The sequence below is a fragment of the Hydractinia symbiolongicarpus genome, chromosome 14 (assembly GCF_029227915.1).
Source record: "Hydractinia symbiolongicarpus strain clone_291-10 chromosome 14, HSymV2.1, whole genome shotgun sequence".
Lineage (NCBI taxonomy): Eukaryota > Metazoa > Cnidaria > Hydrozoa > Anthoathecata > Hydractiniidae > Hydractinia > Hydractinia symbiolongicarpus.
The window spans coordinates 19598382-19615540 of NC_079888.1; the positions used below are offsets into that span (position 1 = coordinate 19598382).

The following is a 17159-nucleotide window of genomic DNA, read 5'->3' on the forward strand; positions in this document are numbered from 1 at the left end:
CAATTTCCCGAACAGTAAATTCCACTTAATTTTTCCAAAGTTTTCTTTCCCGTTAGCTATATAATAAATGTTAAGGAAAAAATATGTAAGTACAAGTGTAATGTGCAAGTCAACCCATTTTTAGCTTTTTAAATTTAATGCTAAAAAAACGGTAAGAATCGACAAAATTATTTAAAGTTTGATCATTTCCATAATGCATTGAAAATATTAAAAATAACGGGAGCGGTGAAATAAATAAATTAAAATAATTAGAGAAAATAATTAATTTGCTTTATTTGGTTTATAAAAAATTGCCGAAACATCCACAGAATATGGGTAACACGCCGATATAAATGGAAACGACGAATGGTTTACGACGAATAATACGCCACATAACGATAATCAGTTATCTCATTTCTCTCGCAATTTTCAAATTTACATTGTTAATATCCTGACATCACAAAAATCGCACAATGTTCAAATTTTCTTAAAAACTTGAATAACTATGGATTTGACTTTATATAAGTTAGTAGAGCACGGCCTCTTTTGTACTGTAACAAAAGATTTACACCGTTCATGACATTTTGTTAATGTTAATCATAAGTAATTCGGGTGAGAGAATATTTCCTATCTATCCCTGAACACATGTTTACTGCCAACATTTGTAGAAATACTGAAATCTTCTTCGGTATTTTCGCTTCTTAGACTTGTAGCCTTGTGGTAGAGTGTTCGCTTTCAGCGCGGGAAGTCTTGGACTCATACCCCGACTGCGTCATGCCAGAGACTATAAAATTGTGAATCTGTCCTTTCTACTTAACGCTCAGCATGAGAATAGGATTGTTATTTTAGCCAGTTGTCTAGTTGAGCGATTGCTGTGCTTGGGAGTTTCAAATAGGTTAGGACCCCCTTCGAAGCATCTTCTTGGAAAGCAGCACCAATAGGAACTGAAGAGGCTATCCTGGGTAAATAATTTCAATAATAATTAAGAAAAACATTGTCAACAGGACCATTTCCGTCACCCTTAAAAGTTAATGTGTTACAGAAATTCCAGTAATAGTCACCGCCAATCCATATGTCTCTATGTCTGATGGGAGATTCGTTCCTATGTGATAAGCGAGATCCGCACGGAAACCCTAGCTAAAAGTATTTTCTGATTGTCAATAGAGAAAATTTAGTTTTAGGACAAAAAACTTTTAATTATAGGACCTGTTTATATGAAAGGCTGTATACTTTTCGGAATGAAAACTTTGCCGGGATAACTTTAACTTGCTTTTTCCTTTTAATTTCCTTTAATGATTTGTTAGTCGTTTACCTTGCGAGTGTCTCATTTTACTCGGTTACTTAAGTTGTCTTAATTGCTTTAATTTTTGAAGAATGCTACTTGTTGTTGCTTATGATATGTTTGTCGTAAAAAATCGTGCAAGTATAATTTTAACCGGTTTTAAAGAAATAATTTGTTTTTATACCATATAAATTTGTTTTTAAGCTCTAATATACTTTTAATTTCTGTCAAAACCCCAGCCTTAAATCCAGAGTTATAAAGCGTGCACTGTGCGACTGTCACTTGAAATTAACATTAATGGTCTCTTGTCAATTTTATTCCCGCCTTCTAAATGAAATTGATAATGACTAATCTCTAAGCGCATATAAAGTTAGTGAAGTTACCATAAATTGACGCAATGGAAATTTTCTGTTTTAAAAAATCAATGAACCAAGAAAATTTGCTTACTTAAAGTTTTAAGACAAACCATGATGCTTCATAGACATTTTTATACAAAGGGCAAGAGGAAGGAATTGAAGTGTTTTATCTGGTGAGTTAATTTTTATTTTTTCATTTAGAAATAAAGTTTATATTACAAAAACTATTTTTCATCCATAAGTTTTCTGAATACAGATTATAAGAAATGTTGTATTTTGTTTATAGTGTAAAAGGAAATCACAGAATTTTACCAATAGCAACAACGTGTTTCAAAAAAGTAAGTAATATATTTAATTCTCAGTATTTGAAGTGCGTAAAAGTTAACATCGTTATTTTTTGGTAGGCAATAACTGAAATACAAAATGGCGTTAAATATCAGAGAAGTTGGAAAACATCCTTTAAATTTTTGTAATGTTTAGGCTAAACCTAAATTGTTCTTATATTTTAAATAACAAATCATTTTTTAAAAAACCATTCAGAAATACACTAAATGAGGGAAGCAAGGCAAATAAATTTTCGGGACATTGTTCTTCTGTCGGACAAGATATTGTTTCGAGTTTAGATGTTTTTTCGAAAGTCATCTAACGTTATCAAAGAATAAAATCAATTCATTAAAACCGAAGCTTTTCGTAAACATTAATGTTCAGTCTGTAAATAAATGTAGAAAAAATATTCGGTTTTATAGGCGCTCATATTTTACATCTGTGTTTATCACGCTTTTCCGGACTGCTTTGTTGTTTTGGTTTATTTAATTATTTTATTTATTTTTGGAAAATGGAATAAATTCGAATTTCATGATTACAGATATCAAAATAACAATATTTATGCGTCTAGTGAACTTTTGCCCCTGCTTTCGTTAATCAGGATTTGGGGTTAACAAGGTCTCAGTTACTCCAGCTAAATCTTCTCTACAATATACGACAGTTTCAGTTCTTTAACGATTTTGTATTTACTTAGATGATTTTAACAAGATAATGATGACAACAAAAAGTTGCTATGAAAAAAAATTGATTGGCGCAGAAAGGTTGTTCAAAGGTGGTATGAAATGTTTTTATAATTTTGTGTATGCATTTCTATAAAGCGAAGCAGTAAGCAAATAACAGCGTGTAGTAGGTGTGTCATTTATAGCCGACATTTTGTATTTAGTTCTGCTAAGATATGTAGCTAGGATCATCATTTTCTCTCCGCGATGTAATAAAAAAAGTGCAAAACTCTCATAATTTATATATCATCTTCAAATCGGTGTTAACAAAGGCGACTAAACAGTGTCTAAAAATCAGCAAATATTCAATCCTGCGAACAAGGACAAAAATTTCCTCGAAATATCTGTAAATTTAGGTTTACATTTACTTTCAAAAATGAGCCATATATTATATATTTGAGGATGCAACTTGTGTTACGTACGAGTTCAGTGTCCCGTAAAATACAAATTTTGTACAAAAAACTCAAAAATTTTTAAAAAAAGGGTGAGGACGTCGCAAGAATTAGTTGCCTAATCTTAATTTGAAAATTTCTAAGTTATATCAACAACGACAAGTTGAGGAATAAGAAAATACATTTTAGGTTTTGTTGCTACAGACCATCTTTAAAGTTCGTCTTGTAACACAGTTCCAATTCAAGATTATGTTTGCGATAATCTTAGGGTATTATTGTCTACGCTAGCATTTTTTTAAAAAAAAAATTAAAACGAAAGTACCAATTCCGCGCTAGGGAAGTAAAAAAATTCAAAACTACATTTCATTCAATTTCTACCGTTCGAAATGCGTCCGTGTTTCAACGGTTGCATCACACATTCGTACCAAGAGGAATGTATCGACAAACTCCAGATATTACTAAGTTACGCCGCTTTCCCTTTGGCGGAGTGAAAAGAGTAAAAAAATTTAAAACTTTTTGGTAAAATATATTTATTTACATAAAAAAATAAATATCTTCGATCTTCGGAATCTAAATAAAGATCTTCAACACAAAAAAATATTACGGATTGTTTAATAATACCTTCAGAAGATTTAATATATTTCACGAAATACTAGGACTTGCCAACTTAAATTGATTCCAGTAATGTTTACAAAATATATCGACGCCAATGAATAAGATAAACACTTTTATTCCTCTCCTGTCCTACTAAACTCTGCCTCCTGGCAAAAAAAACTGATAAGCAGGGACCGGCCAAATTTGTGGAAGTCCATATTTATTTTAACTTTAAAAATAATTTCCAATTCGAGAAATTCGTTTTTTTGCTGTAGAGCACGTGCTCTAGTTGCTAATTTTGTAGTAGTAATAACAAAGATGCAATCAAGAATTTAAATTTCACTTTAAAATAATTGTTTGATTTGAAAGTGAGGTGATATTCTGCTGGAGTATGAACTTAACATTTTTTATCGTGCATTTTTTAATGTTTTAAAGAAATGACTTAACAAAACTTTCAACAAAGAATTAACCAACTAAGTTATTGATAAAAATTGTAAAAACAAACTTAGATGTTGTCATCGTGCTTGAGCCCGTTGTCGTGTCTAGAAGTTAGAAATAGGCTATGTTTAAAATAATATCGCACTAATAAAATGGACTACATTAAAACGCAAGATGGATCTGAAAACTGGTCTTCGACTGGAAATATAATTTATTTGATTTATATATATATAATTTATTTATGCGATAAATGAAATAGTTTTATACTTTCTGCGTTGTGATATAATGTTTTTTGTTTTTCGAATAATAAGTAGAAAAATAAGCGCTCAGTTTTTCAATTTTCTTTTCCATCGCCTTCTATTAAATAAACAAGTGTATAAGTGCTGAATAAATTCTACTCGCCACTTATCCTAATATTCGCGATTTTAAAGAAATTCGCGATTTTAAGAAATCAGTTGCCTTTGTATATGTTGGTTTTCAATTAAAATAAATAATTTCATATTTTACGCTGCATTTAGTTTCGATGATGTGAAAACAAGGCTTTCCTACTGTTATGAAGTAGCTGTAAAACTTGAGTTTGCGTCTGCTGTTTAATATAGTGATAGCCCGCGAAAATCACAATGAAATTAAATGTTAAGGTTATAGCCCATTTAAATTGTAATTATAACGTTGGAGGTATTCATTTAGAGCTAGAAATTACCAAATAAGTATTTCTATATTTTACCCTCGATACAATATTGACGATTAAAAATAAAAAAAAATTAATGATTTGCTAATGTAATATCCATTTACAGATTTTATAAAGGTTATTAAAATTTCACATCAAAAGTCAGTGAGAGAAAGTAAATTAGTTCATCCCTAAAGTGTACAGTATACTGTACACAATAATTTAATAATCAGTTGCAGGGACTCTTATACAAGAATGATATAAATAGTATGTTTGGTTGGTTTTCTAAATGACGAAAAGTTGATGCGGTTAATGTATTGTATCGTGTATACTCTTCTTTAATTTGTTAAAACACTTAATGTATAAAGATCATAGATATGTGCTTGATCTTGCAAGCCTTTCTTATTGACACTTCAGATTAAAATATTGAGCTGTTGTGACTGTCGGTATTGTAACAAGTGTTGTTACTGTCGGTTATATGTGGGATTCAATGCGATTTGACATTATCGGCTAGTTATTATAATATTTTTAAAACATTTATTTGCATTAGGAATTACATTGAATTAAATGAATGTCATTATTCTCATGATGTTGAATATACATACAGCTACGTAAAAATGAAGATGTAGGTAAAAGAATCTCCGTATGGAAAACAAAACAAAACAAATATATTTTGCAGATTGTTTTAACAATGCTTTCAGGGAATTAAATTGTGCAGAATATATTTTTGCCAAGACATAGGGACTTGCCAACTTTGCGGGAAATAATTGTCGCGAAAATTACATACCGTTTTTCCTTTTGTTAACGTCAGTATCGTTTCCTCAGATGCGGAATTAGAGTTAGTTTCCAGAAAGTAAAATAATTCTCTCAGCTAAAATTACTTACACATTGGTGGCAGTTACAATAACTGAAAAAAAAACAAATTTACTTATCACGACAAACAATATAATTCCATTTAACATGGAAAGCAAGCCCATGTGTCGTATGTAAAACAGAAGCAACCTGACAACGATCTTGTCTTGAACATATTAGTTTAGTAGGCGACGTTTAGGGAGATCCTTCTCCCATCATCGGGCAAAGTAAAATGATGTTAAGCATCTATTTATATAATTGCAGGGGATCGAAAGTCATAAAAAAACCAATCAGAAACGAACTGATAATTACAGTTAATTATGGTAATTAACATTTTCGGACCTAGATGTAGGTAACTACTTCTTCTGTAGGGCTGGTAACCAAATCTCAGGAAGTTGATACGAGATGCTGTTTATGTGTTTGTTACGTGCTACACCGTTAATGGTTTCTTTAATCTTCCTGGCCGTTGTTCTGGATTCTCTGTCAATGATTTTCTTCTCATCCCAATTAATCTGATGACTTCTGCTCCAGCTGTGGTCCGCAATTTTGTTTTTCTTCACATCTCCGTTTCTCGCTGCGCGCATATGTTCTTGTACTCGTTGCTTAAACTTTCTTTTTGTTTCACCTATGTACACTGCATCACAATCTTTACACGGGATTTCGTGAACAACATTGCATTGTTCTTCCAGGTTTATTTTGTCTTTTGGTTTGACAAAGTGCTTCTTAGGGTGTCTTGAGTTAAGAATGCATTTGATCTTGTGTTGCCTTAAAACTCGACGAAGGATCTCGCTAGTACCTGGTACAAAGGGTAGGGATGCTGATGCGACAAATTCCTCTAATGTTTCCTTGTTGTCTCCGTTGCATTTTCTCTTCATTTTATTTTCTACTTGCGTGATGACTTTATGACTGTATCCAATTGCGATTAATGCATTCCTTACGTCGAATTTCTTCTTTCCTCTCCTGTTTGTCACTGACTACGCTGTTGGCACGATTCAGTAATAAAGATATGACACTTTCTTTACAAGATTTCTGATGGTTTGAATCAAGGTACTGGTCAGTGTGTGTTGGTTTACGATACACTAAAACTGAAATTGAACCATTCTTGCGTTTGACTAAAGTGTCCAGGAAAGCGATACTTCCATCGTGTTCAAGCTCAACAGTGAATTTGATTTGTCGATGTAGGCCGTTGATGTGTTCATGGAACTCTTTTAGATGAGATCTTCTGATTGTGCTTGCATGTATATTTCTGCGACTACTGATGATGCAGGGCAACCCCCTTTCCCTGGGTTTGTAATTATTTTTTAGCTTTAAGCTTTCACCTATTTTGGATTTGTCTTTTCTACGGTATTTTGGGCTTCTTGTACAGCATTTCTTTTACAAATGTTGCTACCCAAACTAAAATAGAAGTTACTTGTCAGTAAAATAGCATATATTACTACTACCGCAATTCTTATTACCAATTGAAAGTTCATGTCGCATAATTTTCAATTGAACTAAAAATTGCTGTCAGACGTGGATTTGAAGTACCAAATGTAATGATTTTTAATACTTTTAACCAGGATATGTTTTGGTGGCATCGTTTCTCCTAGTTTTACGGCTCATAATTCTAGCTAATTTATACCTGGGTACACTGTATATAAACAGAGCTAAAAATAAACATAGCATTCACGTTTTCAATTGCTAAAATTATTTGTATCAAAGTATAACTTTACAACTGGTGGTAACGTTTGTGAAACGCAGTTGGTGTCTACTTGTGTTGTAGTATTTTGAAATTTCAGATAAATTTCAGTTCATGGATGCCAATTTTTCACAAGGTGAGAGAAATATAATTTTATCATATTACTTGTATTTTATACGACTTTCAGTTTTTTTAAGTAACCTACGCATTTGCTTTGGTAACTGAACTGTTGTATTGGCCAAAAGTATCTTCTTCTCGCTTAAAGGTCTTGTTTATGTATATTTAAATATTAAAATACCTGTATATTTTTAGATAAGAACAATTGTTACTTTGATGGAATTAAAGAACTGTTTGAGCAATTCCTGTAGATGGACATAATCCAATTGTTTGCATAGGATCTTATTTCAACTTAAAAAAAACTGAGCCATGCTGCCCTTCTATATTGATGAAAATCGCTCACTGATTTAAACCAGTTCGGCTACTAATGTATTACATTTACAAAAAATGTGCATCGCATTGTAGTGCTAATGTAAATACAGTTTCTTTCGCTTGGTGCTGTCTAATAAAAGGAATGGTACATACAAACATGGTCAAATGTTTTTGCTGTTGGAGAATTTAATATGTCAAGATATTTACGACATATCTCATAAAGTTCACGACTCGTTAAAAGCAACGGATGGTATAGATGCAAAATTTTGACTCGATCTATCATACAAGAAATGCTACAAAAAATTCTTGGTAGTAGATGATTGCTTTTCCGATACTCAAGAATATATTATGTGGAAAAATCCAATAAAATGTGAAACTTAAAAATATTTAAAACAATACTTCATAACGAAGAATTTTTCAAATATTTGTTAATATGGATGTATACGTAGCGATTTTAATTATTGGAAATCGTGACCTTTTAAATGCTAAACTTTCATAAAAACATTTTTCACAGCATACATGAACTGAAATTTTCGGAATGATTTCTGCGGTTAATAATAATTAAGTAACAATCACATTAACTCCGTTTCACAAACACAACCACCCAATTCTGTTCCTATATTGTAAATTCAAACCAACTCAAAGTTAAATGCGAAAAAAACGGGACAAAATTTTTTTGCACATAAAATAGGGATATTACCACCTACATCCGAATAAAGTCATTCCTTGTGTGTAAGGTTTCTCTTTTTCTGTAAATTTAGGCCATCGCGTTATCATCAGGTTGGAGCGTTGTTTTAATTAAAATCATTAATAGGTTGACATCTGAAACGTATTGAATTTTCGTCAGAACACTCCTCAACACCATCAAATACCTCTTTGTTTCTACTTTTAGTCATGTTGTTGCGTGCACATGCCTAAACGTTTCCGTGACTTTTAGCAGTACTTAAATTGAGGATATCCTATAAACTCGTGTGGATTGTTCCTTGGATCTTATCAACTAGTTATTTATATGCAAACATTTTTAATGCTTAGTGTTTTAAAATAATCATTTTTTTGCTGGGGACGAATTTCCGTTAGCGAGAACAGCAAGTGTGATTACATTTCGAGCAATTATTTAATTATCTTGGGCTTTCTCTCTCTTCTTTCCCATCTGCGGCTTTGGCCAAGTAGCTCTTTTCCGTATTGTCAAAAATAACAAGGAAAACAATTTTTTTTAATTCCTTCTTCAATCCGCCTTTTAAGGCACATTTTATATTCATAGCGAAATTAGTTGTGTACTAGCTGAATTCCCGTCGAAGAATCCATTGAATCTCTCATTAAACCGATGTAAAGGATACCATACGAAACTTACAACACAGTTATTTGAATTTTCAAACCTCACATTTAAACCTCGACCCTGGGCTCTTCTCTTTTACAACGGGATGGCATCAAGAAAAAAAGCCCTGGGATAGAGGTTGCTCACAATCTGCATTATTCTATGTTTGAAAACGCTGAAACAAAAAATCTAAGAAAAAAATAATAATAAGCGAAATATTTCAATCCAAAATATTAAAAGAACAGTTTGCTTTAACAACTTATAATCAAGAAAATCACGCATAAAATCAAAGAAGCTAACAATGCAGCGTTTTCAAATTTAAGAATCGAATATATTTCAAATGATCGTTTAGGTTTTAAGTTTAGGTTTATAACGACATCAAAACTGAATCACACAATCTGTAGTGTTAAAACCAGTAACAACGGAAAAATTACTTTTTACAGTTTATGTAAATTCTCTGATACACACGCTGTGTGTTTTCGTTTCAGCGTTGATGTTCTTAACCTATTTGACAAATGCTATTCTTATTATTCTCAACATGTTGTTACCATAACTATGGCCTGAAAATATGCAATGCCTTAATATAATAAATCCTGGTTATAAGTTACTATAGCTAGCTAATATCAATTTTTACATGTAAAGGCCCATTGCTTGGAAAGAAAAAAATTCAGTTCGTTCGATATACAATAAAAAAGTAAACTTCTAACCAATTTTGTGCGTCATACAAATGTTTATATTTCAGCTATTAAGCTCAAACATATTCTTAGGATATTCTAAACTTCAGACCCATTTTTCAGCAAACTTAATATTTAAGGAAAAATTTAGGTATGGAAGAAACGGCTAAAAAATCGTTATACACCCAAATCCATTTCTCTATCAAATAATATCAATAATTCTAGCCTCCTATAGTTTTGTGTTGTTAAACATTCCGATAAGTTTTGTTGTTTAAAAATGAAAATCCGCTCATCACCAAAAAACACCCTGTCGCAACTTAGATAAATAGCGAAAAAGTATTATTACCGGATAGTTGGGGCGACCTTTCAACTAAAAAAGAAAAATTAAAAAATGATTAATAAACCTGGACAATGTAGGCGGGGAAGAGAACAACGAAATGCAATATCAACAACAGCGATAGTAAATAATTCTAAAAGGAATTTTCCACACCTTTGATATCTTTCTAGCAAAACAATTATGAATCAAAATAAAATTATCAGAAACCAGACACTATGTAACGCCTAAATCAACTGCTGATTAAATTAAGTTAAAGCCCGAGTGTGGAGAAATATACTGCAAAAATTGAATACATCTTTATAAACATTAATAACTTACACTGGATGAACGAAAAGTCTAAAAAAAAAATCAAAATTAAAATCAAAATTAAATGCTACAAAAATCCTAGAGCGTACAAAATAGTAAATAAATGAAACTTACCTACACTTGGAAGATCGTCTAAAACAATTGTAATCGTTACTAATAAGAAAATATTTAACATTGCGGAAAAGAAACGCTAACTTTATGCTTGGAGGTGAACGGTAATGTCACATACAATCTGCGACAGGCTCTAAAGAAAGAGATGTATAATTTAAGTCAAAATTTGAGTGATAACATTAATTTCTTAAATGCGCACAAACAATACCATACCTAAGTATAACTTATAATGTAGTACCTTCTATTGATATTCGATCTAAATCAGAAAAGAAAAAAAATAGTGTCGTAATATGACCATTTATTTGCTTAAAGATGTTCACATAGGTGTTATCTTTAATTTGCAATATCTATTAGAACACTTGTATTATCGTCACACAAGGGCAAGGTTATTGGGCGCATTCGCACTGTAAATAAAATTGCCACATCACCTTTCACAAACGTTGCATTGAATAATAAAGGCGCCTCTAATAGAGCCAATAGTGAGTACGGTGAGCTACACAGGATTGGAAAAGGAACCGGCAGCATTTATATCTGCTTTGGCGTTTGATGATGATGAAAAAAAGAGAATTAATGATTAATAATTTAGTACTAGTCGATGGCCCGTGAAAAACCTTACGGGTTCGCCCGAATTTTTATACAGCTTTGCGTGCGTCTCGCTACTTGCGGTATTATTTTGCGTGACAGACAGACGCATACGGGTATTATAATATAGACTAGCCGGGAAACGCGGCTTAGAAACGCCGGTGTAAGCCACAAGGCAATATGTAACCCGGCATTGAACGCCCTGAGGAGCGGTTAATAAGAACCGCACACTGTGCGACATGGTGAGGTGAAGCGCTTTAGTACATTCATGCAGTATATATGTCGTTAATCAGGCGAAGCGCATACACCATTGTAGTATTGTGACTTTTTTAAAAAAAAATAATATACCCGCAACAAAAGCTGAAATAAAAACAGAATTAACAAACCGTTGTTACTTCAACATAGCAGAAACAATCGGTCAATATTACTTTTTTTGTGGAATAAGTTTTTGTGAAAGTTAATAAATTCATCGTAACATGGGGCTGATAAACAATGTTGAACATTCATACAGGTGTGATTCCCGAGAAAGTATAAATATCAATTGTTACAAATGGACTGACCCCTTAATATATGTAAACCGCGTTGCAAATGCGCATAAAAATAACAGCCTTTTACAAAAAACAATCTGTTGTTAACACTGGGCTAACCGCTTAGTACAGTTAAACATAGTTGAACAGGTGAGTAAGCGTAATAGACTTTTCCAAAAAACTTCATTGTGAAAAACACAGGGAACAGGCTGTCGTTACCGACTCGTCCAGCTAAAACAATTGCTCAGCCATTTTATTTGCAGAAAAATTTTCAGGAAAATAAAAAAAGATGTATATAGCTAGCTCCTATAGCTAGCTAGGTAATTGCATTTAGCATAAGAATTATTGCTTAAGAATATTGTTGTAGCATAACTGCATTTTTATACTCTCAGTTTTTGGCCAAAGATTGGAGCTAGCAAAATGGCTACAGCCTCAACATAAAAATAAATGTTGGGTAGGATAAAAAACCATACAAAAGAGTAATAAGTAGGGCTTTAGCTGGCTAGCTAAGTAGCGAAATCTTCGTTCCTAGCCAAAAATTCTAAAACTGGTACGTTTAAGATCTTTACATGGCTAAAAAACGTGAAGATTTATTCTTGTTTCTACAAACAATTTCAGAAATAATTAACTGTGATCAATAACTAACCTTTTCTCTTTTCATTGCTTTTAAAAAGCGCATCCTCCTATAAGTAAGAATTTCTTATTCATTATTTTGATACAGTTGACTCCCTCTAATTCAGATCTCCATAATTCGGATATTTCTATAATTCGAACCATTGCTCAGTCACCGTCACTTTTCCTTAAGGAACTCTTATAAAAAACTAACTTTCTCTAATTCGAACAATCCTTCAGTCCCTTCAGCACGATTCTCTCCCTAATTGGAATTTTAGAGTGTAAACAGGGCTTAAATTGTTTTTCAAACGTTAATTTTTTTTAAAATGTTGGTCTTTCTACATTTTTTCACTTCTTTATACAATCAAATATTCAAATAGAGTTTATTTTTTGTGTAAACTATGAACATAAAGATTGAATGAAACTGGAATAGTGTTTTTTTGATTTTGAAATTAACGTAATTTCTCTTCGTAATTCGAATTTTCACTCTCTGAAGGTAAAAGTTCGAATTACAGAGAATTTCTATAATTCGAATCTCTCAATAATTCGAACTAAAAATTTTCCCCGTGGAAATTCGTATTAGGTAGAGTCAACTGTAATTACAACTTTTCTGCGTGACGAATTACCAAAAAACAAAAACAGTTAGTCTTACCAGTTGATGCACTTTTGATTTCAATCTTATTCTGCACATGAAAAAAAAATATTTAGAACAAGAGAGGAAGAAGAATAACAACATATTTTTTTGATGTTGCAAAAAGCTTTAGCAAAGAAGTGTTTGTTAACCGTCTGGATTATGCAAGCGGGCAATATCTGTTTTGAGGCATTGTAATTGACTTACCGCTCTTGCCGACAGCCTGGTTTATGCAGGCCCCTGGTCAAGAGTAGTGAAAGAAAAATTATAGGGATTTAGTGCATAGAGAATTCTGCTTTGGATGTATTTTTTTTTCTGCTTCTAATTTCTACAAGGACAGTAGTAAAGTACCGTAAAATGCCGAAATCAAGCGCAGCCAATTAGAAGCGCACCCATTGTTAAACGTACCAAATCCTTATCAAGATTTTATTCCCGTTTATAGGCGCACCCTCAAACAAGCGCATAATGCAGAATTTTCTGTAAAACAAAACAAAAATTTGATAATTAGGTCTTTTTTGAAGTGTGGAATATTAAACACTCCGACGGATCGAAAGATCAGAACTGATGACGATTCAGAATCCCCTGACACAGATGGTATGAGTACGAACAAAGTAATTTTCGTTCTGATATTTCTTCTGACGATTCAACAACTGATGAAGATTAAGGAATATTATTACTATTATTTTACTATTATTTACCCAGGATAGCCTCTTCAGTTTCTATGGGAACTGTTATCACACTTTTATAGTCTCTGGCATGATTCGGTCGGGGTTTGAAAACAAGACCTTCCGCACTGGAGGCGAACCGCATTGTACAAAAAGATACACAAAAAAGAATATGCATCATCGAAAAAAATTATTTACTTTTTCTTTCTTTTTTTTCCTTGCACTTTTTATACTTGTTTATAAGCGGACCCTCAGATAAGCGCATCAAAATCTTGATTTCAGCATTTCACGGTATTATTACAGTATAAAATTATTCTTTATTTTTATCTAAGCTGGACGGTTAACAAATGCAGTAATGACTGATTAGCCAGTGCTGTACCAAAAATATCGCCCCCAGTCATTGCACTGACCCCGCAAGCTTGCTCGGCACTTACACTACTCTAACCGATAAGAAAATCGTTAAAGAAATACTGTTGCAGATGACATATCGCAGTCCAGCCGACAAGAAAGGTGTAGCTAAGTAAAATTTATGCTCCAACTGCAGTTTCATATTAAAATTATTATTTAATAAAAATGTATTTCAACTTGTTCCACTATCGCCATTTTGAGAACATAGGCCAATTCGAAAACACACAAAATATCATTTGTGGAAATCGATTCTAATTATTGTTTTTACTTACATCTCTAAGTTCATAGTATTGCGCTAAAAAAAGAATCAAAAGAGAAATAAGTCATAAAAGATTGACCAGCTTTTTGTTTTATAGTTTACTCGAAAATAAGTTGTGCTCATATAAAAAATCTTTAAAGCTATCCCGGAATCTATTTATTATAAAAAAATCTTTTTCGATTCTTGATTATTCGTTTCGAAAGCTGCGCTAATTATGCAAAATTATCTCCAAAACATGTATTTGCTTTTGAGCTTAATTATAGAAAGTAAATATAAAAATTTGTGAAAAATGTTCAAAACACCAAAGTGAACGGCTGAAAACATTCTCTAATCAAAATTGACATCATGCATAATTAGTAAAATTAGCCAATTCTTAAGAACCAATCAAAAAAGCTGAAAATATACAAATTTTTAGACAACTTTTGAAGCTTTTCCATATGAAATTAACTTTTCGCATCAAATCAACAAATAGTAATTAATCGAAGAAGATTTTATCAACTACATCTTTTTGTTGATCTGATTAATTTGTTTTAATTCATCAATATATTGAGATGAAATATTATAATAAGATGTGAATAATGATTACTTACTATATTTTCATTTTCATTTTTTAAATCCGTACTAAGTTAAAAGAAAAAACACAACATGTTAATCTTCAAATTGTTAGCAATGTATAAAGTGAAGAACGCAACGTTTGGTAACCTAAATTTAGTCAGGTTAGAAACGACATCAAAATTCAGAAAAATTAACACTTTTTAAATTTGATATCCCCTTACATCCCCACTTACTACTATTCCCTTACATCCCCACTTACTACGATTAGATTTCTCCCACTCTCCGCAATGTTTCTTAATTTTTACCACTCATTTCAATTTATTATCGTCCCCTTACATTCCCTTATACTACTTTTAAATTTCAAGCAGGGTAATATTTTTTGAACAGAAGGCTTTTTCGAACGTGATTATGTTTTATTTCATGGATTACCCTGCACATTAACAAAACAAACGTAGCTAATTATCACTTTGTGTTTAGCTACCGCAAAATTATTACCAATGGTGAAAGTAGCTGTGCGTTAATGCGAATACAAACTTCACTTACATTTCTTTCCGGAGTCGATCCACCTGAAAAAAAAGTTGAAAATTTTTTAAAAAAATTACATTACTAATTCTATCCTCAATTCAAATCAATCGAACATACCAGCGTTAATTGTTTAGGCTGCTGAGGCCGACGTTTCTCGCTAGCAGCTTGTTGCCGATTACGTCGGCGCTCAGCAACCTCTTCAAATATTTTACGTTGCCTCCTAGAAATGAAAATAAATTATGAAAGAACTGGTTGCAACAAATTTATGCTTTCATGAATATTCGACGTGAACGTATCTTACCAAATTTTTTGCACATTCTTTTCAGCCCTTGTGCCTTTTTTGAGGAATATTGCATTCCTCGGGCTGTAAAAAGGTAATATATTTTACTATTAGTGTCCAAGCTACTACAAAGTTACTCCTTTAATCTATAAATACACTATCGAACGAGGCAACAATACAAAACTTTTAGTCTTTGTATTTGCGTTCATTTTTTGCAAACTAATTAATTTTAGGAATCCATGTTTATAATAAAACGGTGCCAAATTGCAGTGGGGCAATAACTGCCAAGAACGTTACGACTCTTACCTTGGAAGGAGTTTGAGACTTTCATAGAATGATATATGTATTGTTTGTTTGAAGTTTCAACATGAATATTTTTAAATTCTCGCTATATTCTCGCCACGGTTGGGATTGAAAAATGTAAGAATGCGAACTGTTGCAAGAATCACCACTAAGATACTAAGGGAGCCATACTTAATTAACAAAGAGACAACTATATTTTGGTAAGAAAAGTAATTACCTCCATTGATTTAGCAAATATTATAAAAATGGAAAAAGATGCCGTTGGATTTTAATTATCACCAACTCAATTAAGACTATAAACAGCAACTATGACATAACTTACGCAGACTGCGGGCTCTAAAAGAAAAGAAGCAATTGTTATGAGAGAAAATAACAATAACAAGAATATAATTTTGTTGGTTTACTTACTGTCCTTCTCAGGAATTTAATACCGGCAACACCCTTGAAAATGGTTGACATCGACTCAACGGTCGAGTTTGTCTCAGCATACAACTGAAAAATAAGTAAAACAAAACAAACTTAAAGAGAAATTCGTAGTTGTTGTCATAGTTATTAAAAAAAGACTGGTTCAGAAGATCGGCAAATTCCCAATGATACTCGCTCGATCTTTTAATGTACGTCACTTGACCCTGAAAGTGCACGATCATTCAAAAAGGCTAGTATTGGTGGAATTGAAGATGTGTTTTGGCATCATTAGATAATTTTGAGGATGACTGATAATCTTATGGAAGTTTCAGACGAAGATAATTACTTAAATGAATTTTGTTTTGTTTTTTTCTGAATATTTATACAGGATGAAACCGCCAGTTTATATGTACATTATATATAAAGAACTGCTATCATTGACCGTCCTGTTGAAAATGAAGTATTTTAGTTTAGTTTATGCAGTCAGGGAATACTATGTTGATATGACCTCATTATTATTTCTTTAAGAAGAGGCGAACTGTGCACGGCACGGCTGCTGAACAAAAGTTCATGATGCCAATGTTGATTTTGAAGACCAGACCGACTGGCTTGGTCTGCTGATCCACAATAAATTAATCTGCATGTTACAGCCATGATAAAAAAAAAGTCATAAAGCAAAGACTAAGAATGTTTTGATATTAAAAATATTTGTAGAGTTCGTATTCGTAGAGATATAATTTGATGTGTTACGCATACAAGAAATGTTGCAAAACGACACCGCAATAGACCCAAAATACAAAACACTTTTGTTTACATCTTGCTGTGCTGAATTATAGATAATACAGTATTTTTACTGAATCGCCAAACGGGTGGCTTAATTTAAAAAACAATGAAATATATTTCTCTCTTCATTGTAATAGCCACGGGTCAATGCACACGAAATAATTAAACAAG

At 32.3% G+C, this 17159-nt stretch overlaps 2 long non-coding RNA genes across 3 annotated transcripts; one reads left to right on the forward strand and one right to left on the reverse strand.

Annotated features, from left to right (window-relative positions):
* Positions 1 to 1698: 1698 nt before the first annotated feature.
* LOC130626122 (uncharacterized) lies at positions 1699 to 3142 on the forward strand. Its single transcript, XR_008981810.1, has 3 exons — positions 1699 to 1790; positions 1904 to 1955; positions 2636 to 3142. It is a non-coding gene; the product is annotated as an uncharacterized LOC130626122 (long non-coding RNA).
* An 11585-nt stretch (positions 3143 to 14727) lies between these two features.
* Positions 14728 to 16142, reverse strand: LOC130625475 (uncharacterized). Of its 2 annotated transcripts, XR_008981716.1 has the most exons (5): positions 16123 to 16142; positions 15519 to 15581; positions 15335 to 15437; positions 15236 to 15258; positions 14728 to 14758 (listed from the first exon to the last, which is right to left on the reverse strand). It is a non-coding gene; the product is annotated as an uncharacterized LOC130625475 (long non-coding RNA). The 2 variants fall into 2 exon arrangements; XR_008981715.1 differs by lacking the exon at positions 16123 to 16142 and having other exon boundaries at positions 15519 to 16061.
* Positions 16143 to 17159: the final 1017 nt, after the last annotated feature.